This window comes from Palaemon carinicauda, chromosome 7, assembly GCF_036898095.1.
Source record: "Palaemon carinicauda isolate YSFRI2023 chromosome 7, ASM3689809v2, whole genome shotgun sequence".
NCBI lineage: Eukaryota > Metazoa > Arthropoda > Malacostraca > Decapoda > Palaemonidae > Palaemon > Palaemon carinicauda.
Window position 1 is genome coordinate 22,597,794 of NC_090731.1, and position 10,000 is coordinate 22,607,793.

Below are 10,000 nucleotides of genomic sequence, written 5' to 3' on the forward strand. Positions count from 1 at the left end.
GTGAATGCTAAGAAAATTTTTGGGATCTAATATTAGTGTATCGTAACTTGTACCGGTATTTGAAATATTTGCTTTGCAATTTGCGTTGTATTACAAAATTATTCAATAGTGTTTATTTTTGTTTTTAAAGAATAGTTTGCCGGTCATGATTATAAATACATAAAGGACTTTTAGAGATTCTAATCCATTTAAAATGAGGGGAGAAAACGTTTTACTTTTAATGCTATTTAAATATTTCCCCATGAAACTGAAATAAAAGACATTGTTTCTACAATTTTCTGACTCGCTCTTATCAGGAAAAGGTAACAAACAATTCCCCAACGTTTGTGATAAGGAAACGTTTCTTCATACTTTAAATAGAATAGTAGTATCAGGAAAAGGTAACAAGCAATTCCCCAACGTTTGTGTTAAGGAAACGTTTCTTCATACATTTAATGGAATAGTAAATGGAATAGTAATATCAGGAAAAGGTAACAAGCAATTCCCCGTTTGTGATAAGGAAACGTTTCTTCATACATTAATTGAATAGTAATATCAGGAAAAGGTAACAAGCAATTCCCCAACGTTTGTGATAAGGAAACGTTTCTTCATACATTAAATGGATTAGTAATATCAGGAAAAGGGAACAAGCAATTCCCCAAACGTTTGAGATAAGGAAATGTTTCTTCATACATTAAATGGAATAGTAGATTCTACTCCATTTAATGTATGAAGAAATGTTTCCTTATCACAAACGTTGGGGGATTGCTTGTTATGTTTTCCTGATTAGAGCGAGTCAGAAAATTGTAAGAACAATGTCTTTTATGTCAGTTTCATGGGGAAATATTTAAATGCATTAAAAGTAAAACCTACGCCCCAGAGAAAAACAATTTACACAAGAATCCAGAAAGAAAATATACACTGAGGGTGAAGACCTCCACCACGGCAGCTTATTCCTCGAAACCAGCTAGCCTTAGGGTTAATTCGGTCGACCTTTTGCTCGACCTTGATCTTTGATCTAGAACTTCAAAATTGAATCACTTCCACGTCTCAACATAACAATTAAACCCAGAAATTTTAACAAACCCTGTAAGTTTCACAAACAAACAGACAGAGAAAAAAAACATAACCTCCTCCCAACTTCGTTGGCAGAGGTGATGTATTTCTAGGGAGGGAAATAAAAAGGTTTTTACTTAAGCACTTGCCTCAAACTTTTATGAAACTAGTTGTTTAAAAATATTTCAAACTTGGGTAAATTTTTAAAATTAAGGAAAGACTACTTGTTCCTTTATGCTCGTCACTGTTTACCAATCCACTTGTCCCTACTATTTTGAGTAATTTGAAATCAGAATAAGGGATCAAGACTCGTAAGCAGACGATCATAGAGGTATCGCTCCTTGGACGAAACAGTTATCGGTCCTTGGACGAAACAGTTATCGCTCTTTGGACGAAAGAGTTATTGCTACTTTGACGAAATAGTTATCGCTTCTTGGACAAAACAGGTATCGCTCCTTGGACGAAAGTTATCGCTCCTTGGACGAAACAGTTATTGCTACTTGGACGAAACAGTTAACGCTCCATGGACGAAACAGTTATCGCTCCTTGGACCAAAAAACAATCAAAATTTCGGGTACATTGCGTTGTAGAGTATAACAAATTTAAATCTGGTAATGACAGAAGAGACTCTTTAGCTATGATAAGGGCACTCCAAAATCAGACTATTATTCACTGGTCTTGGGTAGTGCCATAGCCTCTGTACCATGGTCTTCCACTGTTTTGGGGTAGAGCTCTCTTGCTTGAAGCACACTATTCTGCCTTATCTTCCTCTTGTTTTTTTTTATAATTTACATATGAAAGATTTATTTTAATTTTACTGTTCTTAAAATATGTTAATTGTTCTATTTCTTCTCTTGTTTATTTATTTCTCTATTTCCTTCCTCACTGGGCTATTTTTCCATGTCGGAGTAATTGGGCTTATAGCATCCTTGTTTTCCAACTAGGGTTTTGGCTTAGCTAATAATAATAAAAACAACAAAAACCACAACAACAACAACAATAATAATAATAATAATAATAATAATAATAATAATAATAATAATAATAATAATAACTCATAAGACCTCGTTTGATTAGATGCTGCCTCATCTCCATCGCATATATTTCTATTTTACTGTTGCTCCGTCCTTTATGTAATTTAGTCTTATATGCTTTGGTAATTATTAATTTTAATTTTATGTGTATATATAGAAATGTGTACATTTGTGTATATATGTATGAAATATATTTATACTTGTATACATTATATTTATGTACTGTATATATGAAAATGTAATGTACGTATATTATGTAGCCTATATGTGGTTTTGTATTGTGTGTATGTATTTATTTATATATATATATATATATATATATATATATATGTGTGTGTGTGTGTGTGTGTGTGTGTGTGTGTGTGTGTGTGTGTGTGTGTGCAGGCCTGTAAATGTTGTTATAAATCTTGAACGTTCATTCAAAAGAAAACTTGAACGTCCATTCAAACGTTCTCTCTTGGTATGGCCAGTCGTGCAAATAGATTTTTACTCAACATCAGGAACAACATTCTTGCGACATCTTGATTCCTAGATTTCTACCCTTACATTACCCTGGAGGAGAGAGAGAGAGAGAGAGAGAGAGAGAGAGAGAGAGAGAGAGAGAGAGAGAGAGAGAGAGAGGTTGCCCCGTATATAGAAGCGAGAGGGTACGGGTCACAAGGTGAGGTGTGTGCCACGCAGCTGAAAATCCATTCCTGTTGTAAGCTATTGAATTTAAAACTTGCTTTCGTCGATTGGGGATTTTGCCTGTGAATTTCAAATACTGGACCTTGATCTCTGGTTGATATCGCTATGTGTTTGGAATTGTGGATATGTTGAGAGTTTTCAAATCCTATATTGTTGCATGTAAGGTATTTAGATATTTCCTTTTTAAATAATATTTAATGATAATTTTCATTAATGCCATTTATTCATCATTGGTTGGTAATATTTATTAGCTGCCACTTGTAACCGTGGTAGATTGGATAGTATATATAATATTTATTTTTTTTCAAAATCTCGTATGAAACAGGACACAGATTACCCCAAGCCTTCTCTCTGGGTCTGGACGGGGGCTCTTGACCCAAAGTCATATCCCCCAAATTTGACATGAAACTCGGCTTTTTCCAGAATGCTGTTTTTTTTTTTTTTTTTTTTTTTAATCAACTTAAATAAAAAAAAATTTGAAACACCATCTTAGGTTTAACTAGAAATCTATATATTAGTAATTTGATTTTCCTCTCCTGACTTTAAACAGATAATGAAATGTTATTCATCCTCCGAGTTAGAAATAGAATGTCGTTATCAGTATTTCATACTTCTTAATTAATCTTTAGATTTAAGCAGTAACTTAAAGTTACTTACAACATGACTATTTGTCATTAAATTATTTGAACTTAAAAATAAAAAGCGTCAGTAAAGTGAAAATCTGACTAAAGAAATATAAGAATTTCAAGTGAAATTGTTTGTATTTATTATTGTTTTCATTTCGATTTACCAATCTAATCAAATGTAAAAAGGAAGAAAATTTGTCTTAATATAGAATGTAACGAAAGAGACGTCCCTTAGACAAGGGAAGGTTATGGAAAGTATTAAAAGAGGGGCAGAAAATGTCTTAAAAGAACAACACCATTAATCAGTGTCTGGCTTCTCCTGATTAAAATATGAGATTTAGAAGACTCTCTGCTTATTTTTCATTTAGAATATTTTTATCTTGAAAAATCAAGATTATCTTTTATCGACCAATTTATCATATTTTTGTCTTTCTGTATTCGCAGTAAGGTACTGTTGACCAGCTCTGTGTGTATGAGAGAGAGAGAGAGAGAGAGAGAGAGAGAGAGAGAGAGAGAGAGAGAGAGAGAGAGAGAGAGAGAGAGAGAGAGGGTCATTCACAAGAATTGTTCTCTAGTCTTAGGTAGTGTCACAGCCTCTGTGCCATGGTCTTCCACTGTCTTTGGGTAGAGTTCTCTTGCTTAAGGGTACACTCTAGCACACTATTCTATCTTATTTCTCCTCCTCTTGTTTTTTAACGTCTTTGTAGTTTATATATGAAACATGTATTCTGATATTTTTGCTGTTCTTACAATATTTTAATTGTTCATTATTTTTTTTTTTTAGTTTATTTATTTCCTCATTTCCTTTCCTCACTGGGCTATTTTCCCTGCTGTATCCCTTTGACTTATAGCATCCTGCTTTTCCAACTAGGTCTGTAGCCTAATAATAATAATAATAATAATAATAATAATAATAATAATAATAATAATAATAAATTGAGTTATGTCAGTTAAACACACCTCGCTCTGAAGAAATGCATCTTGTCCCACCCTTACTGCGCGGCGAGTACCCAAACTGACACAGTAGGGAGAGATGGCTTAATTTAGGGTACTCGTTGTGCAGTAAGAGAGTGCTAGGTTGCACTTCATCACAGCGAGGTGTGCCAGGAAATCCTGCGTCCAACTGTACGTGGAAAGTTACTTTTCCATTAAAGTGAAATCTGGTTGTCTATGTTATGTGGATTTAACTGTTAAATATGATTTACATTTGGTGCCTCAAAACCTTCTTATATAACTTGAATAGATAACCTCTCTCTCTCTCTCTCTCTCTCTCTCCTCTCTCTCTCTCTCTCTCTCTCTCTCTCTCTCTCACGATATCAAAGTAGCGCGCTTAGAGAAGGATTAATGTCTATCGCGTGACTTATCTTTTTCTCTTTTTAACTTCTTTTCTTTAATTTTCTGCTTTCGAGATGACCTCATTTTTTTACTTGTCGGTGACGTTTCTCTGACCAACGTTGGAAAGTCTTCTTGGAAATGTCGCCGATATTCAGAGGAAATTTTTTTTCTAAGGAGTTTACGGAGAGAGAGAGAGAGAGAGAGAGAGAGAGAGAGAGAGAGAGAGAGAGAGAGAGAGAGAGAGAGAGAGAGAGAGAGAGGAAATTTTTTTAAGGAATTTTCACAGAGAGAGAGAGAGAGAGAGAGAGAGAGAGAGAGAGAGAGAGAGAGAGAGAGAGAGAGAGAGAGAGAGGAAATTTTCCCTAAGGAATTTTCCTAGAGAGAGAGAGGAAATTTTCTCTAAGGAATTTTCACAGAGAGAGAGAGAGAGAGAGAGAGAGAGAGAGAGAGAGAGAGAGAGAGAGAGAGAGAGAGAGAGAGAGAGAGATTTTTGTCGTATATATTCTTATATATTTTAGAGTATGACACAGCATATTCCACGTTAATTGTCAAATCCACATTATCGAAGCACTTCGATAATTGTTCAGCTTCTTGAAAGCCTTAATATCTTTCAGTCTTTCAGAAGTCCATTGGGTACATGTTGTGTAGTCTTGGGGCCTCATATTTGATATTTAATTCAATTAAATCCCAAATATATTTTGATGATATGTTTTGTTTTGATTTTGATCTTTTGACATTAGTTAGATACTGCAGTTAATAAGATAGGCTTTTGAATGTAATATGTAAAATAAATTCCATATTTTATCAGTACTAAGAAACTTATATATGTACAGGAGTATTATGAAAGTGTATTATATATCACAGATATTTTATATTTCCATCATTATGTTTTTATAATTTTTAATATTTTTCCCATGTATGATAAACGCTATTGTTTATTATCAATATTAATTATAATTGGAAATAAAACCATCGGTGTTTCATTCTAACTAGAAATACATAATAACAATGTAATTAGAATTTACATTATGTATTTTAATGTTACTGTTTGTTTTGTTCATCACTTCTCTTGTAGTTTATTTATTTTCTTGTTTCCTTTCCTCACTGGGCTATTTTTTTCTGTTGGAGCTCTTGGGCTTATAGTAATCTGCATTTCCAACTAGGGTTGTAGCTTAGCTGGTAATAATAATAATAATAATAATAATAATAATAATAATAATAATAATAATAGTAATAATAATAATTCCAACTATAGTCAATTCTTTTTAGTGAGGCAGATTTACACCGATTCGCGGGGGTGCCATTTTAGCTCGGAAAAGTTTCCTAGCCGCTGATTGGTTGGACAAGATCGTTCTAACCAGTCAGATAGCAGGAAACTTTCCCGAGCTAAAAGGGCACTGCTGCGAGACAGTGCAAATGCGCATCGTTAAAAAAAATTGAGTATAGGATTATAGCTTAGCTAATAATAATAATAATAATAATAATAATAATAATAATTGTTTAAAATTATCCATTTCAAAAGGATCTTTGTTAATGATGACAATTCCTGTATAATATTGATCGTGTCTGCTCTTGCTAATTCATTTTCTCTTATTCACAGGTAAGCAGGATGACCTGGATGGAAGCTGCCCCGTGCCAGCGAGTAATAAATGTTATTCACGCAAGTATATTCTATTCAAATAATAATTATTACTAAGATAATAGCCTCTGTACCATGGTCTTCCACTGTCTTGGTTTAGAGTTCTCTTGCTTGAGGGTACACTCGGGCACACTATTCTATCTCAATTCTCTTCCTCTTCTTATGTTGTTTAAAGTTTTTTTTAGTTTATATAGGAAATGTTTATTTTAATATTGTTACTGTTCTTAAAAGGTTTTATTTTTCCTTGTTTCCTTTCCTCACTGGGCTATTTTCCCTGTTGGGACCCTGGGTTTATAGCATCCTGCTTTCCCAAATAGGGTTGTAGCTTAGCAATTATTAATAATAATAATAATAATAATAATAATAATGATAATAATAATAATAATAATAATAATAATAATAATAATAATAATAAAAGTAATGATAATATTAGTAATAATGATATTAATGATAACAACATCTTGTATAATAATATTAATGGTGATAATAATCTCGGATAATTGTAATGATACAAGTAATAATTATGACAATAACAATTATAGTAATAATAACAATTACTTTATTTGAATGTTTCTTGATTTTTTTATAGTCGTTCCTTGCATTTTGCCATAGTAAAATGGTTTGGAATAGGTTTTATATTTTAAAACACCATATTTAACACCACTAACTCCATAAACGAAAGTTATTGTAAAAGTGGTGAGCTTTTTGCCGTTACACGTAATTGGTAACATTCGAACTGGTGGATTAGATATTGTCTACCGTCATTCAAACTCTTGGTGCTATTCCAAAGTAGAAAAGCACTTTGAGAGTGCAGATCTCCGCCACGACAGCTTATTTCTCGAAACCAGCGTGCCTTTCCCTGAATGAATTAATCATTTCCAGCTCTTTACATAGTTGTTTAAAATCCCTGCAAGATTCATTACTTTACAATTAAAATTGTGACCATATGGTTGAAGACCATAATTTTGACCTTTTGCTTGACCTTGACCATGGAGCCGACATTGACCTTTGACCTTAACATGTAATAATGGGCGTGTATTTTCATACACTCAAATATGAACCAAGTTTAAAGTCTCTGTGACAACGCTGTCCAAACTTATTTTTAGTTGTACGAGACAGTTCCTCTATTTGATCCTACACAGTTTGGGTTTTGAATTCCTAGTCTTGATGGTTTCCTCCAACATTTTTTTCTTTATTTCTTTATTTTTTTACCAATTTTTGGAGTGTTGATCTTTTAACTCTTTAATTTAACTTTCGCGTATTGTTGTTTGTTGATGAATTTAACTTTGTATAATTTTACTTCTGTTTAATTATTTTGGTTTGCGTTGCCTTTCCTCAGACAGCAGAATGATTCCATCAAAATTTCTATCTAGTAAGACATTAGATGTATAAAATACAGATCTCTACAGCTTGAATAACTCCTCTTGACACGACTGTAGAATTATTTTTCAAGACTTTCCTCCACTTGAGATTGTAACTTTTTTTTTTAATTTGCCGTCTAATCAATTGGATGTTTTTAATCTGTTAAATAACATTGTTTAAACACCATGAACAGTAATGGATGTGGTGATAACTTAATAATGATAATTAGGGGTTATGTAACTTATTGGAAACGTCCCTGCCTAATGATGGCCGAACTGGGGTTCAAGTCCCGCTCAAACTCTATAGTTTCTTGTAGTGTCTGCAACCTCACCATCCTTTTGAGCTAACGAAGGGTTAGGTTTGGGAGTCTATAGATCTACCTTCTGAGCCATCGGCAGTCATTGCCTGACCCTCCCTAGTCCTAGCTTGGGTGGAGAGGTGGCTTGAGCGGTGATCATATGTATATAGGGTCAGTCTCTAGGTCTAGGCCATTGTCCTACTATAGTCAATTCTTTTTTGTGAGGGAGATTTGCACTGACTTGCAGGGGGTGACCTTTTAACTCGGAAAAGTATCCTGATCGCTAATTGGTTTGACAAGATGATTCTAACCAAAAAGATAGCAGGGAACTTTTCCGCGCTAAAAGGGCACCCCTGCCAGTCGGTGCAAATCTGCCTCACTAAAAAGAATTGACTATAGTCAGGGCATCGTCACTGTCCCTTGCCTCTGCCATTCATGAGTGGCCTTTAAACTTTTAAAACGACAATGAGGTGAATATATGTGATTTTGCGTCACACTTTCGATGCGTTTGTATGAGTCTTTTTTCCCTTCTTTTGACAAGTTTGTTTATTTTGGCAAGATGATTTTGAAGTCGTAATACATTCATAAATTTTCCTTAATCGGTAGTTGTTATCAACATAATAATAATAATTATTATTATTATTATTATTTTTATTATTATTATTATTATTATTATTATTAGCTAAACTACAACCATAGATGGAAAAGCAGGATGTTATAAGCCCAAAGGCTCCACGTGGAAAATAACCCTGTGAGGAAAGAAAATGAGGAAATAAATAAACTACAAGAGAAATAATGAACAATTAAAATAAAACACATCAAGAACAGTAACAACATTTGAATAAATCTTTCATATGTAAACTATGCCATTTGTGTAAGATCTACAGTGACCACTGCTGATAGATATTTATAAAGTAATTATTTTGGACTGTAATCTTTAAAAGTAGTTAAACTTCAATTTAAAGCTACAAAAGAACTGACATAAAAAAGTTTACATATTACACCGATTATTTGAGCCAATATGTACCTCTACTGTAGGTTCTAGTTTTCAGTTATGTACCCCTAAGACTACAGTATACAACAAGCTCCCAATAGACATCCGAAAGACTAAAGATATTAATTCTTTCCAAAAGAAGCTGAAGACTTTCTTGTTTTTCAAAGTGGTTCAATACTGTGGATTTGAATATTAACGCGGTAGACGCTGAGAGATACTATAGATACAGTACCTAAGAATGTATAGGACAAACCGATCTTGCAGGTCCTTTAATGTATAGTGTTTCCTTGTGTCATAAGACCAGATAAATAGACATTAAAGTAAGGTAGATGATTTATTAGATCTCCTTACACCTGATTACTTTTTTTTTTTTTTAGCTGATAAGAAAGATGGGTGAAAGAGTGAGGAGATTTAATTAACTAACCAGGGTATATATATATATATATATATATATATATATATATATATATATATATATATATATATATATATATATATGTATGTATGTATGTAAGTATGTATGTATATATATATATATATATATATATATATATATATATATATATATATATGTATGTATGTATGTATGTAAGTATATATATATATATATATATATATATATATATATATAATATATATATATATATATATATATATAAATATATATATATATATATATATATATATTATATATATATATAAGTATTAGTAAGAGTAATATAAAGTGTGGTTTCAACAACAGTTTTTCTTTATATAAAGGTAAACTTTTCGTTATGGTCTTAAAGTTAATTCAATACAATAATTGCTCTTTTTCTTTTACTTTTTGTTTTCCAGTAATCTTGGCTACCAGCGTAGTAGTTTTACTGTAATTGTAACTCGAACAATACACGAATTTATTATTGTTATCATAACATACACAGGTATTTTTTATTCCCACCATAGAATGCGGTTCCCTTCACGTATAGTGTTACTTCCCTCTCCCTCCGTTAT